This window comes from Mobula hypostoma, chromosome 18 (assembly GCF_963921235.1).
Source record: "Mobula hypostoma chromosome 18, sMobHyp1.1, whole genome shotgun sequence".
In the NCBI taxonomy this organism is placed as follows: domain Eukaryota; kingdom Metazoa; phylum Chordata; class Chondrichthyes; order Myliobatiformes; family Myliobatidae; genus Mobula; species Mobula hypostoma.
Window position 1 is genome coordinate 63,388,656 of NC_086114.1, and position 20,630 is coordinate 63,409,285.

At 40.6% G+C, this 20,630-nt stretch overlaps 1 protein-coding gene across 9 annotated transcripts in view; it reads right to left on the minus strand.

Annotated features, from left to right (window-relative positions):
• The window catches only part of ppip5k1a (diphosphoinositol pentakisphosphate kinase 1a), a 248,735-nt gene that overhangs the window by 217,412 nt on the left and 10,693 nt on the right, over nucleotides 1–20,630 (minus strand). The gene's annotated exons all lie outside the window — the stretch shown is intronic.

The window sequence follows — 20,630 nt, forward strand, 5'->3', positions numbered from 1 at the left end:
TTTGATTTTTAGCTGGTTTGGCACAACATTGTAGGCCAATAGGCTTGTTTCTGTACTGTACTGTTCTATGTTCTACGCAAGTACTTGCTGTGGGGAAAAAAAAACTATTTCAACAGAATTTTCTCAAGACAAGCTTAAAAACATCAGTATTTTACAGGACAACAGTACCCCTGTATATTTATGCAGACATCAGAAACTTAAACCACACACTCTATCCTGAGGGCCAACTTTTCCATGCAGTGGGTGGTAAGGTTAATGGAACAAGTTGCCAGAGGGTGTGGTAGCGGCAAATAAAATTACTATTTAAAAGACCTTTGGACAGTTACATGGCTAGAGAAGGTAAAAGTTAAAGTCAAGTTTATTGATATATAAGTACATGTATGCACAGATGCAACGAACAACTTGTAGCAGTACCACAGGCACACATTATACAAGCAGCATAAAAATAGCAAAAAAACATAAATTATATGCAATTTTTACAAGAAAGAACAATTAGAACAAAAAAATATGATTTTGTGCAGAGTTGTCGAAGTGGGGTCAAACCAGGGAAAAGAGGACTAACTTGGATAGACGTCTTGCTTGGCATGAATCAGTTGGACTGAAAGACCTGATTTTGTGCTAATATGCAAAGCCTCAAAATGGATTTGATAATTGCACAAATGAACTACAATGCCTACTCTTAAAACATTTGTGGCTGTGACCCACTGCATCAGCAGTCCCGCAAGTCATGCTAATTACAAACCCAAGCCATAAACCAACAGATTCCCAGAGTTAGCAACATTCCTTCTGCCCATTCAGATGATTCAGCATTAAGACCACAAGTGCGTGACTAACTGTACTCTCGGTGTATCTCCCATGGCACCTAATAATGTAAGGGTAATATTGCACCTTTAACTTAAGAGGCTCCAGTTTGTCCCATTACAACTTAGTCTATGGAAAGATCATTTGTGCATCCCTCTCTTGCCCCAAAGAAAATAAAATGTATAGCCAGTGACAACTAGCTGTCCACCACCACAGCCAATTCAGAATCAGATTTATTATTACTAGTATTCAGCATGTTGTGAAATTTGTTGTTTTGCAGCAGCACATTGAATAATAAAAACTATAAATTACAATAGTATGTTAAAAGAGAAAATTAAATTAGTGCAAAAAAGAGTGGGGTAATAGTAAGGTAGTGTTCATGAATTCATTGTTAATTCAGAAATCTGATGGCATAGGGGAAGAAGCTGTTCCTGAAACGTTGAGTGTGTCTCCAGGCTACTGTACCGCCTCCTCAATGGTTTCAGCAGATTTGGGTAGGAGAAGAAAGCGCGGGGGGGGGGGCGGGGGAGAGAAAGAGGGAATGGAAGTAAAAGCATTCCTGTGGAATTCATCTGCAACAGAAATTTCAAAAATCCTAATCTTGAAACATTCAGCATGTTCACAGAATGCATATTCAGAATCATTTTGTTGTCATTCACACCAAGGTGCAATGAAGTTCCTCGTAAGCACCATTTCTGCCATTCAGGATTCCAGTGTGATCATTTACTATTAAGAGAATCCATCAATTCTGAGACCTTCCATTGGTCGGGGTCGACTATGGATGTTGCGTTCCAGCTGTCTATTTGATACACAAGCCAATATGTAAGCCAAGGCAGCATGATATGGAGAGCAAACTGTTGCCCATACAGCAGACTTCTGCTCCCCACACAGTTGATGAGTCCAAAGGAATAGCAGAGACCAAAACAGTTTAGTACCTGTGTAAAAATGTGAATAAATGCAAGCAAGTTTAATTACAGCTGTTAATGTCCTTTAGACAATCAGTGGCCACTTTATTAGATACAGGAGGTACATAATAAAGTGGACACTGAGTGCAATTCTGTGTAACATAGAGCACTACAGCACAGAAACAGGTCCTATGGCCCCATTTACTCCATGCTGAACTATTAATCTGCTAAGTATGTTAGTGATCTCTTGCTGCTTTCGCCCATCCACTTCAAGGTTCAATATATTGTGTGTTCAGAGATGCCCTTCTGCACACCACTGTTTTAACATGTGGTTATTGAGTTGCTGTCACCCTCCTGTCAGCTTGAACTAGTCTGGCCATTCTCTTCCGACCTTGCTCATTACAAGGTGTTTTCACCCACAGAACTGCCACTCACTGGATGTTTTATGTTTTTGCACCATTCTCTGTTAACTCCAGAGAAGGCTATGCATGAAAGTCCCAGGAGATCAGCAGTTTCTGAGATATGTGCATTAATAAGCAAGTATACAGGTGTATCTAATAAAATGGCCTCTGAATGTACATCTCCCATGCAAACATTCTCCAACTTTCCTTCTCTATTCTTATTTTATTTGGAGACACTACATGCTTACAGGGCCTTCCAGCCCAGCGAGCCCACACAGCCCAGTTATACTCATGTGACCAACTAAGACCACAAAACACAGCAGCAGAATGAGGCTATTTGGCCCATCAAGTCTGTTCTGCCATTTGATCGTGACTGATCCTTCCCCCCCACCCCCTCAGCCCACTCCCTATTACCTTGATGCCCTGTCCAATCAAGAATCTATCAAGCTCGGCCTTAAACACACCCAACCTGGCTTCCACAGCTGTATGTGATAATAACATACATCTTTGCCATAGAGGGAGTACAAAGAAGGTTCACCAGATTGATTCCTGGGATGGCAGGACTTTCATATGAAGAAAGACTGGATGAACTGGGCTTGTACTCGTTGGAATTTAGAAGATTGAGGGGGGATCTGATTGAAACGTATAAGATCCTAAAGGGATTGGACAGGCTAGATGCAGGAAGATTGTTCCCAATGTTGGGGAAGTCCAGAACGAGGGGTCACAGTTTGAGGATAGAGGGGAAGCCTTTTAGGACCGAGATTAGGAAAAACTTCTTCACACAGAGAGTGGTGAATCTGTGGAATTCTCTGCCACAGGAAACAGTTGAGGCCAGTTCATTGGCTATATTTAAGAGGGAGTTAGATATGGCCCTTGTGGCTACGGGGGTCAGGGGGTATGGAGGGAAGGCTGGGGCGGGGTTCTGAGTTGGATGATCAGCCATGATCATAATAAATGGCGGTGCAGGCTCAAAGGGCCGAATGGCCTACTCCTGCACCTATTTTCTATGTTTCTATGTTTCTATGTAACTTCCACATTTCTTCACATCTGTTTTAAATGGATGCCCCTCCATCCTGAGGCTGTGCCCTCTTGACCTAGACTCCCTATGGGAAACATCCTTTTCACAACTACCATATCAAGACCTTCAACATTTGGAAGGTTTCAATGGAATCACCCGCCCATACTTCTAAATTCCAGCAAGTATGGACCCAGAGCTATCAAAAGTTCCTTGTATGATAACCCTTTTATTCCCAGAATCACCTGTGAAATTCCTCTGAATGCTCTCCAATGCCAGCATATGAGAAGCCCAAAACTTCGCAATACTCAAAAGTGAGGCCTCACCAGTGCCTTATAAAGCTCTGCATCACATCCCTGCTCTTGCATTCTAGACCTCTTGAAACAAATGCTAACATTGCATTTGCCTTCTTCACCACCGACTCAACCCGCAAGTTAACCTTTCAAGGACTCTCAAGTCCTTTTGCATCTCAGATTTTTGGATACCCGCCCCCCCCATTTAGAAAATAGTCTTCACATTTATTTCTTCTACCAAAGTGCATGACCGTGCCGTTTCCAACATTGTACTTCATGACCCACTTTCTTGCCCATTCTCCTAATCTGTCCTTCTGCAGCCTACCCATTTCCTCAACGCTACCTGCCTCTCCACCAATCTTCGTATCATCTGCACACTTGGCAGCAAAACCATCTATTCCATCATCTAAGTCATTGATATACAGCATAAAAAAAGCGGTCCCAACATCACCCCTACGGAACACTGGTCACTGTGGAACATCACTCGTTACTGACAGGCAACCAGAAAAGGATCCTTTTACTCCCACTTGCTGCCTCCTACCAATCAGTCAATGCTCTAACCATGCCAGTCACTTTCTTGTAATACAGTGGGCTCTTAACTTGGTAAGCAGCCTTATGTGTGGCACCTCGTCAAAGGCCTTCTGAAAGTCCAAATATACAACATCCACTGCATCTCCTTTTTCTATCCTACTTGTAATCCCCTCCAAGAATTCCAATAGGTTCATCAGGCAACATTTTTCCTTAAGTAAACCATGCTGACTTTGTCCTATCCTATCCTGTGTCACCAAATACTCCATAACCTTATTCTTAACAATTGACTCCAACACTTCCCAACCACTGAGGTCAGGCTACCAAGTCTATAATTGCCTTTCTGCTGCCTTCCTCCTTTCTTAAAGAGTGGAATAACATTTGCAATTTTCCAGTCCTCTGGCATTTGCCAGGAGTCCAACGATTTTTGAAAGATCATTACTAATGCCTCCACAATCTCTCCTGCTACCACTTTCAGAACCCTCAGGTGCAGTTCATCTGGCCTGGGTGACTTATGTACCCTAGGTCATTCAGCTTTTTGAGCATCTTCTTCCTTGTAATAGTAACGGCACTCACTTCTCTTCCCTCACACCCTTCAACATCTGGCACAATGCCAGTGTCTTCCACAACGAAGACTTATGCAAAATACTCACTTCCTTCATCTTTGTCCCCTGTTATTATTCCTTCAGCCTCATTTTCTAGTGGTCCTATATCCACTCTCAGCTCTTATTTTTTTTTAAACATACTTGAAAGAGCCTTTACTATTCTTTGATATTATTATTTGCTAGCTTGCTTTCATATTTCATCTTTTCCCTCCTAATGATTCTTTTAGTTACCTTCTGTAGGTTTTTAAAAAGCTACCAAATCTTCTGTCTTCCCACTAATTTTTGCTTTGTTGTATGCCCTCTCTTTTGCTTTTACATTAGCTTTGACTTCCCTTGACAGCCACAGTTGTACTATTTTACCATTTCTTTGTTTTTCGAATACATCTATCCTGCACCTTCATTTTTTTCCCAGAACCTCACACCATCGCTGCTCTGCTGTCATCCCTGCCAGTGTCTCCTTCAAATTTACTTTAGCCAACTCCTCTCTCATACCACTGTAATTTACTTTACTGCACTGAAATACTGTTATGTCAGACTTTACTTTCTCCCTATCAAATTTCAAGTTGAACTCAATCATATTGTGATCACTGTCTCCCAAGGTTCTTTTACCTTAAGCTTCCTAATCACCTCTGGTTACATAACACCCAATCCAGTGTAGCTGACTCCATAGTAGGCTCAACAAAAAAAAACCTGCTCTCACAAGTCATCTCATAGGTATTCAATAAACTCACTCTCTTGAGATCCATTACCAACCTGATTTTCCCCCAATCAACCTGCATGTTGAAATCTCCCATGACTATCATAACATTGCCCTTTTGACACACTTCTTCTATTTCCTGTTGTAATCTGTGGTCCACATCCCAGCTATTGTTGGGTGGCCTGTATATAAGTGACATCAGGGTCCTTTTACCCTTGCAGTTTCTTAACTCAACCCACAAGGATTCAACATCTTCTGATCCTATGTCACACCTTTCTACTAATTTGATGCCATTTTTTTTTAACCAGCAGAGTCACCCCCCTCCCTTTGCCTACCTTCCTCTGCCTCCAATACAATTTAACCTGATAACCTGTACGTTTTTGGAATGTGGGACGAAACCAGACCACCCGCAGAAAACCCATGTGGCCACGGGGAGAACAACAAGTGCTACTGCAACAAGATTGTATATTCACCGCATGACCACATGGGTTTCTTCCGCTACGTTGATCAAGGTTTCAAGAACAACGCTATTTTGAAACAACACTGCTCTCCTGCACAGTCTCCCATTCTCTGCATAAAATGGAACTCATCCAGAAGTCTAGTGTCACATTTTAATTCTCAAGGAATGCTGTTTACCATCATTCCTGCACTTACTGACACATAGTGGTTGCCTGATAATATGCTGATTGCAAAATTTTTATCTTTGCTTTGAAATACCCACAGGGGATCACTCCTTCACATCTCTAGTGTCCTGCACTATGACAACACTCTCCAGATTTCTGACTTCCTACACATTTCTCTCGTTTGAATCATACTGCTGCATCACATCATATAAGACAGTGATAATAAACCTGATTCTGTTATCACCCTAAACTCTGCAAGATCCACCTCAAGATCTCCCTCTTTGATGAGCTTTTGGCCGTCTATCCTAATATTTTCAACTATGTTCCCAAAAGCAACCTGGACTATTTTGCACAAGTAAAATGCATCACAATCTAGAATTAACACTGAAATCAGGAGTAAAACCATTAACTGGTATTTCCTGCCATTTCAGGCATAAGTTGACAAACATACCTCCTCTACAGTCTACACTGAGAATCAGATTATTCAGAACTGGCACTGGAATATGACAATTTATGGACTGTATAGCTTAAACATGGTTGGGTACCACTAATCCTTAAGGGACAAAGCCCCTGTTTTTGCTTGCCCCACTAACCCACTTAGTGGGCTGTTGCGTAATGTTGAAGGGGGGGCATTACCAAAAGGTTGAGAAATCAATGTTCATGCCATCAGGCTGGAGGCTACCCAGACAGAATATAAGGTGTTGTTCCTCCAGCTTGAGTGTGGCCTCATTGCAACAGCAGAGGAGGCTATGAACTGACCTACTGAGTTCCTCCAGCATTTTGTGTGTGTTGCTTGGATTTCTAACATATGCAGATTTTTTCCTGTTTATGATTAGAAACCATAGCTACAAAAGAAAATTGCAAACAGATACAAGTCAGTGCAAAGTATCACCTGGACTTCAATGCAGAGGGGATCACTGGTGTTTCTCTTCCACCCAGAGATATTCATCAGGAGCACTGCAAATGCATGGCCCTTAGCATTGTTAATGATCCTTCCCATCTGTCTAACAAATTCTTTGACCCCTATCATCAGGCAGAAGATGTCATAGCATTAGGACAAGGACTGTTAGGATGGGAAACAGCTTCTTTAATAAGACTATTGAACTCCCTGCAACCACCAGGGCACATGTTGTATGAAGCACTAGTAGCTTTATACTGTTTACATTTTAACTTGTGTCATAAATGCACATTATTTGTTACTTTATTTGTTGTAATATTTTGTATGTGAGGTATATGAGTTCTATGTACAGTACTGTGTTGTGCACTTTGGTTCAGAGGAACATTGTTTCATTTAGCGGTACCAGTTAATTACAATAAACTGAGCTTGAACTTGATTTCCTCATGGTATTGCAATTGTAAAAAACAAAATTGTCCTACATCATGCAGACAAATCTATTGTAATAAAATTAATGCATGTGAAACTGAAACAATAAGCAGAAAAACGGGAAATACCTCACAGGTCAGGGAGCACCCATAGAAAGGAAAATAGTTAACATCTAATATGGAGACCCTTCATCAGCATATGGAATTGGACCTGTTAGTTCATTACATTAAGATTTAATACTGATAGTTTAATCAAAGGAGTAAGGCAAAATCTGTTCCCAAAAGTCTTGCAGTTACTGAATCACACTGAAGAGTTAATATGGTTGGAAGATATCTTTGTGTCATCTGTAAATGTTGATGCAATCATCAGAAGCAGTAATCTGGCTTGCATCCCAGGTCATGCAATGAGAGGAGAAGAAATTTAAACAAAGTGCGTAAGCTGAACTGGCAATATTATTTCTATTATCCAGATATCCAAATGTACACTTCAACTTTCCCAGTCTCTGGGTGAAGAAATTTCTCTTCTCCACCCCAAGTAGTTAACCCTTTATTTTGAGATTGTGATCCCTGGTTCCAGTCACCTCAGCGAAGGAGTACACCAACTCCACATCTACCTTGCTGTTTAAACTTTTATATGGTTTCAATAAGATTACCTTCGTCTTCTAAACTCAAGGCAACATAGGGCTAGCCTGCCTAATTACTCCTCCAGTAACAAACCCACCATCATATAAATCAACCTAGTGAATCTTCACTCCAATCACATGCTACCTTAGGGAGACTGGATCATTTCATAATATTCCTCATACCATCACCCTATATAGTTGGAACAAGACATCTCTACCCTTTAACTCCTGTGATCTTGCAATAAAGGACAGCATCCTATTTGCAATCCTGACCACACATTCACTTCCAGTGATTAACATAAGGGACAGTCGGGACATTCTGTACAAGCCAGACAGTTGGAAAATCCAGAATGCAAGGTTGGACAGTACAACGCTACCGTCATGAAGAACAGCAATTGAATTCCAACCATTGAGTTGGACGGGCCATTTTGGTTTTATAGTTATTACATACTATGAAATGGCTTTTAAAAAAAAAGATCTGGGCATGCCAAGTATCTTTTTGAACTTTTGCCATTTTCTTTTATTTAATTATTGAACGGAGTCTTCTGGGACCAATTTACAGTGGTAAAGTGGCTCCGACATATTATGCTAAAACACCACAAAATGCCCTGGTCAATCAAATAGCCATCCGATTTAACAGCTCCATCGGAGTTTCAGATCTTTCAAATGGAAGCATCATTTTTACCAAGTTGCCTACATAAGAAATACCAATCCATTTCTACTACCAAGAACCCTAAAGTCAGAACCTAACTATGAGGAGCAAAGTTCATTCTCACTGCTCAAAAATATAAGAATTAATAATTAGCCAGAATCTCAAGAATATCTGCTGGATTTTTTTTAAAATGTCCATCCTACATTACCTAATTCTATCAGCTTTATCCCCTCTCCCTTATACTTTCCAAAATGCATTGACACTATTTTCCAATCACTTCCTACAGGAAAATGTTCCAAATTCTCACCACTTACTTTTTTCCCAACTTAGACTAAACATACCAACAGAAATCTCTAATGTAAAACATGACCCTATGTGGGTTTCCTTCTAGGTACTTAACAAGTTCACAGCTGAAATCAATCTACTTTATATTTCCAATATTGTAGCTATTTAAAAATGCAGCTTTCACTTTATATGATTATATAAAGTACTGTTTGTCAGCAAGAGTTTGTGACAAAAAAAATCCAGAAATAGAAAATCAAAACACTACAAGCAATATGGAATGCAGTTTTAGCACTTCAATAGATTACAGGGAGATAAATAAACAGCATGTTACACACCTCCACATGAACTCAGTCAGGAAAATGAAAATACAAAATACCATATCAGTTACTGTAAATGAAAATGTGAAAAACATATCTGAAATACATTGGCATCCTTTGAAATGCACAGCAGCAATAGATTAATAATACAAATATAATTCTCTGCACACATTTGTTCCAATCTACATTACAAAACAGACTCAGTGACACCCGACCTATTACACCAACCCCAATCCTCCACTTTAAGTTCTATTGAAGTCTCAAGTGAGAGCTCAAATAATGAGGCTCTACTATATCACAGTACACACTTGTTTGTAATATTTCCTACAATAGAAAAGGTCACTCAAAAGGCTATTATGCCTTTCCTTGCACATATCAGTTCTATTTTTTATCTACCCTGATGACTGCAGATAACCCATTCCTAGTTAATGAGACACATTACCGAGCTGCACTCTGCTTTGAATGTCATTGCTGGGAGGACACTCAAATACTGTGGCCCATGGTTGATTGTTAAAAGGTCCTTCAAGACATCGAGCAAACTGACGCCCTTCAAAAGGACTTATTTGTGTTTCCTCTTGATTAAACAACCAGAGTAGAATGAATAAGCAGCTGAAGGCTTTCTCTTTAAACTAAGTCTGACCTACAAGTGGATTAAACAAACTGGCAGTCCCGTACTGTCAAAAGCTCAGCAGAAAATCTACCGATTAGCAATTTTGTGCTGGAATCTGACATTCTTATTTATAAATTCTGCAAAGCTTTACTCAAATTCTAGGGACAGTTAATTTATCTAGTAAGCACGTCAGTTGCAAGCACTCACAGTGATCCGGCGAGAGATTCCATGCAGGGACTGTTTTTACTGTGACATGTGTAACACAATACCATAAGCTGCAGATGATGATCCAGCTAAAATATGGCAGCTGCTTAACATAAAACTATATCAAGACTTTAACACTGACAATTTTTACAGTGCAAGCATTCCTGGATAATCTAAGACTAACATCATGTTCCCTAGAGTAGGGCAGAGGACTGCAACAGAAAAACAGACCCTCACAAACCATCACGTACACCAATCAAGCAGCCACTTACATTAAACCTACTTTACTGTTCCCAAGGTTCTCCCATTCACCTAACAATAGGGGCAATTCAATGACCAATTAACCTATTAACACACATCTTCAGGGTAGTGCAGAGAGAGATCACATTCATAGGGAGAACATGCAAACTCCACACTGAAGATAAGGATGGGACACAGGTCATTGGAACTGTGATGTAGAGTTCTGGCTGCTCTATTCAACACTGACTTCAATTAGGCTTCAAAAGCAGAATTGTCATAGAAAGGGACTGCTATGTAGATAAATTTTACTTAGGATGCTAAAGTCAATTGACATACCTGGGGTGGCAGCAAGTGCCTCTGTGATAACCCCTTCAAATGTTTATGAATAACACAGTGCATTGTAGTGTATTAGCAAATTTGCAGATGACACAAACCTGGGTGGCAGTGTGAAATATGAGGAGGATGTTATGAGAATGCAGGGTGACTTGGACAGGTTGGGTGAGTGGGCAGATGCAGTTTAATGTGGATAAATGTGAGGTTATCCACTTTGGTAGCAAGAACAGGAAGGCAGATTTCTATCTGATTGGTGTCAAGTTAGGAAAAGGGGAAGTACAACGAGAACTAGGTGTCCTTGTTTATCAGTCACTGAAAGTAAGCGTGCAGGTACAGCAGGCAGTGAAGAAAGCTAATGGCATGCTCGCCTTCATAACAAGGGGAGTTGAGTATAGTAGCAAAGAGGACCTTCTGCAGTTGTACAGGGCCCTGGTGAGACCACACCTAGAATATTGTGTACAGTTTTGGTCTCCATATTTGAGGAAGGACATTCTAGCTATTGAGAGAGTGCAGCGTAGGTTCACGAGGTTAATTCCCGGGATGGCAGGACTGTCATATGTTGAAAGATTGGAGCGACTGGGGTTGTATACACTGGAATTTAGAAGGATGAGAGGGGATCTGATTGAAACATACAAGATTAAGGGATTGGACAGGCTAGAGGCCGGAAACATGTTCCCGATGTTGGGGGAGTCCAGAACCAGAAGCCACAGCTTAAGAATAAGGGGTAGACAATTTAGAACGGAGTTGGGGCAAAACTTTTTCACACAGAGGGTTGTGGTTCTGTGGAATGCTCTTCCTCAGAAAGCAGTGGAGGCCAAATCTCTGGATTCTTTCAGAAAAGAGTTAGATAGAGCTCTTAAAGATAGCAGAGTGAAGGGATATGGGGAGAAGGCAGGAAAAGGGTACTGATTGTGGATGATCAGCCATGATCACAGTGAATGGTGGTGTTGGCTCGAAGGGTTGAAAGGCCTACTCGATCAGCGCTGTCACATTCTGGAGAACCCATTTATTTACTGGAAAACAGTGCGGAACAGGCCCTCCAGGCCCTTTAAGCTGTGCAGCCAGCATCTCCCAATTTTAACCCTAGCTTAATCATGGGTCAATTTACAAAGACCAATTAACCTACTAACCCACACCATGGGAGGGAACCAGCACACCTGGAGAAAACCCATGAATTCCATGGGGAAGGTATACAGTACAAACTCCTTACAGATATAAAGGGGGCCATTGCTTACTTTTGGGCAAAATGAGCAAATATGCACATTATGTCGATTTAATGTTCCACAAACTAGGATGTTGGTATAGGGTTCACTCAGTTCACTCAGACCCAGTCTTCATTATGGCACTTGCAGAGAACCAGACAAGAGATACCGTAGATGCTGGAAATCCAGAGCAACACACACAAAATGCTGGAGGAACTCAGTAGGTCAAGCAGCATCTGTGGAAATGAATAAACAGTTGATGTTTCGGCTTGAGACCCTTCATCAGGACTAGAAGGAAAGCAGGAAGATGCTAGAATAAGAAAGGCGAGGAGAGGGGAAGGAGAACAAGCTGGAAGGAGATGAGTGAAGCCAGGTAGGTGGGGGAAAAGGGGAAATGAAGTAAGGAGCTGGGAGGTGATAAGTGGAAAAGGCAAAGGGCTGGAGAAGAAGGAATCTGATAGGAGAGGAGATTGGATCATGGGAGAAAGGGAAGGAGGCACTAAAGGGAGGTGATAGGCAGGTGAGGAGAAGAAGTTAGAGGTCTGAGTGGGGAAATGAAGAAGAGGGTAGAGGGAGAAGAAAATTTTACTGCAAATGGAGAATCAATGTTCATGCCATCAGGTTGAAGGCTACCTAGATGGAATATGAGGTGTTGCTCCTCCAACCTGAGTGTGGCTTCATCTTTACAGTAGAGGAGAACCCCCCTCCCACTTTCAAATCTCTTACTAAGTTTTCCTTCAGTTAGTCCTGACGAAGGATCTCGGCCTGAAACGTCGACTGTACCTCTTCCTAGAGATGCTGCCTGGCCTGCTGCGTTCACCAGCAACTTTGATGTGTGTTGCTTGAATTTCCAGCATCTGCAGAATTCCTGTTGTTTTAGATATTTTATTGGTTGGATTGGCACTTTACATCTTTACAATGTGCCTTGGTTTTCTAAAAATACATATAAAGGTCCCGTTAAATGTATCTGTATCTTAAATTCAAAGATTGCATTTTGTTATGGACTTTCACCACCTCAACATTATTAAAAGCACTTCACAAGAAGTTAGAACTGTTGTAAAACAGGAAATGTGACAGTCACTTTGTACAGAGCATGCTTCCACAAAACACAGATTTCGTAGTTTGTATCACCTATATTCATAATGGCAGTTCAGGAATAAATACAAAGTAAATTTATCATCAAAGTACGTATATGTCACTATCTGCTACTCTGAGATGCATTTTCTTGCAGGTATCCACAGTAGAACAAAGAAATACAACAGAATCAACAAAAGATTACACATAAAGACAGACAAACAATGTGCAAGTCAAACTGTGCAATCACAAAATATAATACATACATCAATAAATTTTAAAAGCTGAGAACATGAGTTGTAAAATCAGTTCAGTATTGAGGTAAATTAAGTTATCCACACTGGCCCCAAAACATCAGGGAGGAGATTTTTTCCCCTGTTCAAAACATTGCCTCCTGCTCATTTGACTTCCTCTGATGAGGCAGGTGAGAACTTTGGCCTAATGTACTCAGCACTTTTGTCAGGTTAAGCAGCATTTGTGGAGGCGCTCAACACCTGATGCAGGATAGCAACATGAAATATTTAATATTGCCTGCCTCCAAAGGTGCTGTCTGACCCACTGAGTTCCCCCAGTAGTTTGTGTTTTTTTTTTGCTCCAGATTCCAGCATCTGCAGCCTCTTCAGCCTCTTCAGTTTAATGCTGCTTTTGAAAAGTGGCACATATGATAGTGCGGAACTAACTCATTATTCTGGAAGTATCTGCTGAATTTTGTGCTTATATCTCTGACACTTGAAATTGTCATCACCTGCTTTGGATATGATGCTAAAAGTATTTCATTAGTTTAAATAGATTTTGTTAAACTTGTTTCTAATATATTTTATGAATCCCCAACAAGACCAAATGGGATTAGCCATGTGGGCACCACTGCAAGTTGCGCCAAAGGGCCAGTTTCTGTAACGTATTACTTTATCCTCTTCTCTAGGCTCCTGCCCCAACAGACAATGGAATTTGAAAAGGAAGGAACAGCAGTTACATATATTAAACTTTATTCTCCCTACTCCAAAATATCAATGTTGTGAAGCTGTCTGCAACTTTCAAGTGCAGGTTATTTTCTGCTCCCTCCTTCTTTGATAAACCAAGGTCATGGTCAAGGTCATGGTACAGTGCAATACCATGGTTTTCTTACTGAATCTTCCTTTCATTACTGAGGTGATAACAAGGACAGAAGTTAAGTACTCACACAAAATGCCGGAGGAACTCAGCAGGCCAGGCAGCATCAATGGAAAAGAGTAGTTGATGTTTCAGGCCAAGACCCTTCAGCAGCACTGGAGGGGGGAAAAAAAGATGAGGAGCCCTGCTGAAGAGCCTCTGCCCGAAATGTCGACTGTATTCTTTACCATAGATGCTGCCTGGCCTATTGAATTCCTCCAGCATTGTGTGTGCATTCCTTGGATTTCCAGCATCTGCAGATTTTCTTGTTTGAGATCAGAAGTTTAATATATATTAATTCTACAAATACAGCAATCAACAGACATTGAAATGCATGCAATTTGTATCAGGACATCAATATTGGTTTGTTGTCATGCTACTACAATTCTTGGGGCAGATTTCTTTGCATTAAGGGAATAGGATTACAAAATATGCACCACATTCAGGGTTGAGACAGATATTTCTAGTTATGTTGCCTTTCACTGCAAGGTCTTCTTAAACATAAATTACACTGCTTAAGGAAAGCAAAGACTGTCCATTTGATTACAGTGCTCAATACTGATTAACAGTAATGTAGAAAGACAATGTGGCAACCCAAAGATTCAAAGTACATATACAGTACACAACTCTGAGATTTGTCTTCCTGCAGACAGCCACGATAAATCTCACAAACGGCAAAAAACACACAGAATATTAAACATCAAATTGCAGAGCCCTTGAAACAGCCTAGGAATGTTCAGTTTAGCGCTGTGTCGCTTATTGACGGCAGCCGTGCAGCCAGTCCGTCGCGATCAAAATCGCACACAAAATAAATGGAGTAACCAGAAACACATACAACATGAAATGCAAATAGAAATGGAATGATACCAAATTTTGGATTGGTGGGCGAGAGAAAAAAAATGGGAATTTTTTTTAAACTGTGGTATTATGTAAAGAGGAAGATGCTAGAAATCTAAAAAGCAGAAAATATAGCACAGAAAAGTTTTGATATTTTATGATGTAAATATGATGTACATGTACCAAAATACAGTGCAAAACTTGCTTTGCATACCGTCCATACATATTAATTCATTGCAACAGGGCATTGAGGAAAATCAAGATAAAACAACCAATTGTTACAGTTCTGGGAGTGCTGGGGACAGTATAATAAGGTTCCAGATAACATTTAGCTCACGCTATACCTGCCTGGAATGTTTGCTGAGACAATCTAGGAGAAGCTTTACTCGATCACTTATACAGTACTACTACTACGTTGACTCAGGCCTAGGGGGCCGGCGTCGGACAACAGTGTGAGGAGTGGCGCGCCACACAGTCTTTCGTTTCGCGCCTTGTAAGGCAAGACTTATACAATAGATTCCAGTTAATTGGGTCATTGGTTAATCAGGAAAGCATCTTATTTGGAAAGCTATTGATAAAATAGCCAGGATTCCCTTCTTTTATTTGCGATACTGTGCCACTTCATTGGAACAGAAGACTGTTGTCGCACAGTTTCTAACTAGAGACAGTTGCGTGGATGTCATGTAGCCGTTAGACACTACACTGTGCTTAAAGCAAATAGTTTTTTAATCATGTGCTTGCATTCAAAAAGCAGTGATTTTTGTCACTGATAGTTGATGAGTAATAAACAGTAAGACAATTCAGAACCGTTTTGTTCACTGCGGTTTCAAGCATTCAGGCTTGACAATGCCAGAAACAGCCAGGAGTGAAAATAAAATTATTTCACTACTTCAACGAATTTTTTAAAAAAAAAGAATTTGAAGGTATCAACAATCATCTTGAACGTCTCAATTAAAATGAACATTTGGAGGATGCAATCATCAAAAGCACTGTTTGAAGGCAGTCCACTATCTATATTAGGTGCCGGCACTGATTGTATTTACTTACAGTCAAAAGAACACATCAGCAAACACTGAGTGAAATTCTCTATCGATAACTATTAGTGTCTAATACAGAGTTTTATAGTACAATAGTAACATTGGTAGTGTTCTAATTTATTCTGCATTTCATTTAAATACAAATTACCATTTAACTGAATAAAAAAATTATGTCTTTTTTATTCCTTTTAACTATTTCCAATGAAACTTCGGCTAATTGGGGCGGCCAATTAATTGGGCCAAAATGTTCTGGTCCCAATGTGTTCCAATTAATCGGAATCCACTGTACTGACATGTGAGAACTCTTAGAGACACTAGAGGGAGCTTTATTCTTCATTAGAAAACCACGCCTCTGCAGGAACTCAGCAGTTTTTAGTCTCTGGTCACCTCACTCTTCATGTATTAAGAATTCAGTATGCACTGGGACTTCTTAAGTATTGATGTGACCCAAAGTGTAAAATATCTCATTTTTATTTCAATTTGGTGAGTATGAAAAAAAAATTCAAAGGACCATTAGACTTAAATTAATCCACAGTCGTAAAATGCAAGACATGAATATACAGATATTCCCCACAGCTGGATACTCCTAGTTAGAGTCTTGTAATCATGTTTCAAGGAGCTTGCTTTAGGATACTAAACCATGCAGTTATAAATCTAATAAAGCTGAAATTCCAGCTGTGCATTAAAACTGAAATGCTTTTGGACCAGAAATATGTTACCAAATAAGCCATTGTACCCAAGCTCTTAATTTCTGTCCAATTGTGAAACACTTTAATTATCTGCAATATTAAAAATTGGAAACAAGACGGAGGCAATTTCATTGAAGTTCTGGCTATAAAATGACCTGAATATATAAAAATTCAACTTCACTCATCCCAACACTGAACTGTTCCCACAATCCATGTACTCACTTTTAAGAAGTCTGCAACTCATGTTTTTAATACTTGTTGCTTATTTATTATTATTTTGTATTTGCACAGTTTGCTGTCTTTACACATTGGTTGCTTGTCCTTCTTGTGTGGTCTTTGATTGATTCTACTGCATTGCTTTGTATTTATTGAGAATGTGGTAAGAAAAATGAATCTCAGTATTGTATATGGTGACATGTATGTACTTCGATAATAAATTTATTTTGAACTTTGAAATTATTTAGTGCCAATTTAAAAATCATACCATCTCTCCCTAAACAACTTGCTTTATTTTTGTCCACACTAAGCTATTGAGGCTTACTGATAGACAATGGGACACTTCCACTTTCAGCCACTGCAGGTTGAATTTCACCCAATTTACATTACATGGGTTACATATAATGCATGCTATATACTTTAGGCCTCCATTGGTTGGGGTTGATCGTAGATGTCGCATCGTAGCTGTCTACGTTGTTGGCACAGCACTCACAGTCAATACTCAAACCTGTACACAAACCAGGCAGTACGATCCAAAGAGTAAGCCATTGCACTTGCAGCAGGTTCCCCCTCCCCATGCAACTAATGAATCCAAAGTAACGGCAGAAACTGATACAGTTTGGCATCAATGGCATCACAGGATTTGCCAGTCAGCGCTGAACTCAACGTAGGTGCTTAAGGACTCCAGCTCGGGGTTTACTCCCGAAGTGTTCCCTATGAGTGGGTATAGCCGCAAGGCAGCAGACGTTTGACAACAGAGTTTTCTTTCTAGATGAGCTGCCAATCATGGCTGTCTGCTCAAAGTGACAGGCTATATGTACTTTAACATATTTCAGCTCAAGAATTGTCCATGGGCAGAGTATTAAGGTAGGGCTATATTCAGGTCAGGTCACTCGTCTGAGTGCTACTGGTACCACACTACCTGTCACATGGTCGGGTGGTCGGCGACTAAACCAGCTCCCCCACCAGGCTTGCCTGGTGAGGAGGGTGTCTAGACACCCTGCAGGACAACAAACAAGACCTGTCAAAGGGTGGATGAACCCTCTCGTAGGGTCAATGGCCATCTAGCAAACACTTGCTGTGAAGCGAGGAAAGGGCATCCCTTGCATCGAAGCTTGGTCTGGCCATTCACTGCAACAGAACTTCCCCCAGCCGTTTTGGACCCCACCATGCCACAGGATCCAGGAGGGGATGTCGAGAGGGGGTGGGTGTGGACCTGTGCAACCCCCTACTCACCTAAAATCCATTCACGTACACGCTGTTCCTTTCTGAGGAGTGGGGTCAACCCTCCTAACTGACTGAAAGGAACCATCATCATCCTGTGAGATTGATAGCCAGAGATATAAAGGCACTATATTACACCTCAATGATGAAATCAAACTTTGCCTAAAGACAGCTCTGTACCTTTCACATCTACAGGATACAAAAAAGGTGTCGTAGAGACACCACAGTCAATGCGTGGTCAGTAAACACCAATGTTCAAGAACAGAAAAGCCTATAAAAAGTGGTGGATACAGCCCAGCCCATCACAGGAAAACCCCTCCCCACCATTGAGCACACCTACAAGGAGCACTGCCGCACGAGAGCAGCATCCAGTATCAAGGAACCCCACAATCCTGGCCATGCTCTCTTCTTGCTGCTGTCATTGGGAAGAAGGCATAGGAGCCTCAGGTCCCACACCACCAGGTTCAGGAACAGTTATTCTCATTCAACCATCAAGTTCCTGAACCAGCGTGGATAACTTCACTCACCTCAGCTCTGAATTCATTCCACAACCTATTTACTCATTTTCAAGGACTCGACAACACATGTTCAGTATTATTTACTTTTTTTGTATTTGCACTGATTGTATTCTTCTGTGCATTAGTGTTGATCAGCCTTTGTATGTAGATTCTACCATTTTTTTTCTTCTACAGTGACAAAGCAGAGGGCATAACTTCATAAATTCACTCACCCCATCACTGAACTGTTTCCACAACCTATTGTCTCCCTTTCAAGGACTCTTCATCTTATGTTTGACATGTATTATTGATTTATTCATTTCTTTTCTTTTGCAGACTGGTTGCCCACCCTATTGAGTAGGCCCACGTGAAAATGAATCTTAGGGCTGTACGTGTTGACATAATGTACTTAGACAATAAATTTACTTTGAACTTTGAAATGCCTGCAAGAAAATGAATCTCAGGGTAATATATGGGGACGTATACGTAGTTTGATAATAAATTTATTTTGTAATATCTATTGATTTCTTCACATGATCATACAAAGCAATGGATATTACACTAAACAACCAGAATTCAGAAGATTCTTCATAAGTTTGCTGTCAGACAACTACTGTCCAAAAATCAAAATCCATGAAGTGTAACTGATATTCCCTGATCTGTGAACTCTGCCCTTGCTGAGCAGTGGGTCGTGAAATTATGCATAATAATTTGCATTGCGCTCATCTCGGGCCCACCACCAGGCAACAGCAGTGAATTCTGATCAAATCTACTACCAGTCCCTTTGCAATCAAGTCTTCATAGTCCACCCAGAGCAACAATCCCCTCTGTTCTGTATGCATCAGAGAATTAAACAACCACCTCAAAGCACTGGGGAGAAGTACTACCCTTTCTGAGAATTCCTCCAAATACATTGGCAAGATTGGTAAAACACCATCTCCAAGACAAACAAAGATGTTCGCGTCACACTCAACCAGCTCTGGAGGGCAACCACCCCTGTACTCGACAAGCTCCCAAAACTGAAGTTCCACCATAGCACACCATTCCCAGAAGAACTGAGAAAACACCAAGGATATCCTCAAACCATTCTTGGAAAAGAAAACAACATCCTCAAATTATGAAGGCCCTGGCCCAAAATAACAGCTGAAGATGGTGAAGAAAAAAAAATTGGTAGGCACCGAGCATTTCAGGTCTTTCCACATTGAGGTAAATCATAAACAGGGAAGAGAGTACAGAACAATCTGCTGCAAATGTCCCATCAAACTCCACCCAATAGTGTCTCTGGATTCCACACTGGAGTCATTTGCCACTTCAGAACCGACTGAACTGCAGCAAAATCAAGTCATCCTCTACCCCAAGAAATTGCCTAAAGATAAACGATATAATCACAACTATATGAATGAATGTGGTAACAAAGCGTTGTGCAAATCAAGATCTGCAAACAGTTAAATCAACAACTTAATTCAGACTAACTACATCTACAAAGTCACATTTACTTTCCACTGTGCATCTATTGAAGTTTTGTCAAAGTTTTAAATGACATGATGGATCTGCCCAAACTTCTAAGAAATTAGAGGTGGTGCTGTAAGGCACTTATGTGCTTGTCCCAGGGAAAATCCTCTGAAATGATGATGCCAAGGAATTTAAAGCTACTGACCCTCTCCACCTCTGATCCCTTGAAGAGGACCTATCTCCTCCTGTAGTCGATAATCAGCTCTTTGGTCTTGCTGACACTGGGTAAATGGTTCTCGATGTGACACCGTTCAGCCAGATTTTTAAAATTTCCCTCCTATACTTTTGTTAGCAAATTATGGAAGCTTAAAAATTTACGCACTTATCACACTCAAAATGATTCAAACTATTTCCCTTACAATGCACTGAGCTTAGCCTTGTTTTCATGAGCCAAGCTGAAGATCGCGATGCTCACTTCCTGTTTATGATTATGCTGGCAAAGCAAAAGATTCTGAAAAAAAACATAGCCTAAAAAAACAAGTGCCATAAAACTTCAAACACCTGTCACAGTCATACAGCTACAGAATTAAACTATTTTAAAAAAAAGAAAATTGGCAGCTCTGTAAAGATACTGTTGAAGCAAATATGAAACTAATTTGCAGAGCCACGATTATTTCACTTGCTTCAAGCCAACACAAATAGAGATTAAAGTAATATCCAATGTCATTTAACTCACCATCAGGCTAAAATACCCCTCAGAATGCAAGACCCTGGTGACAAGGAGGCTCCAAACACAGT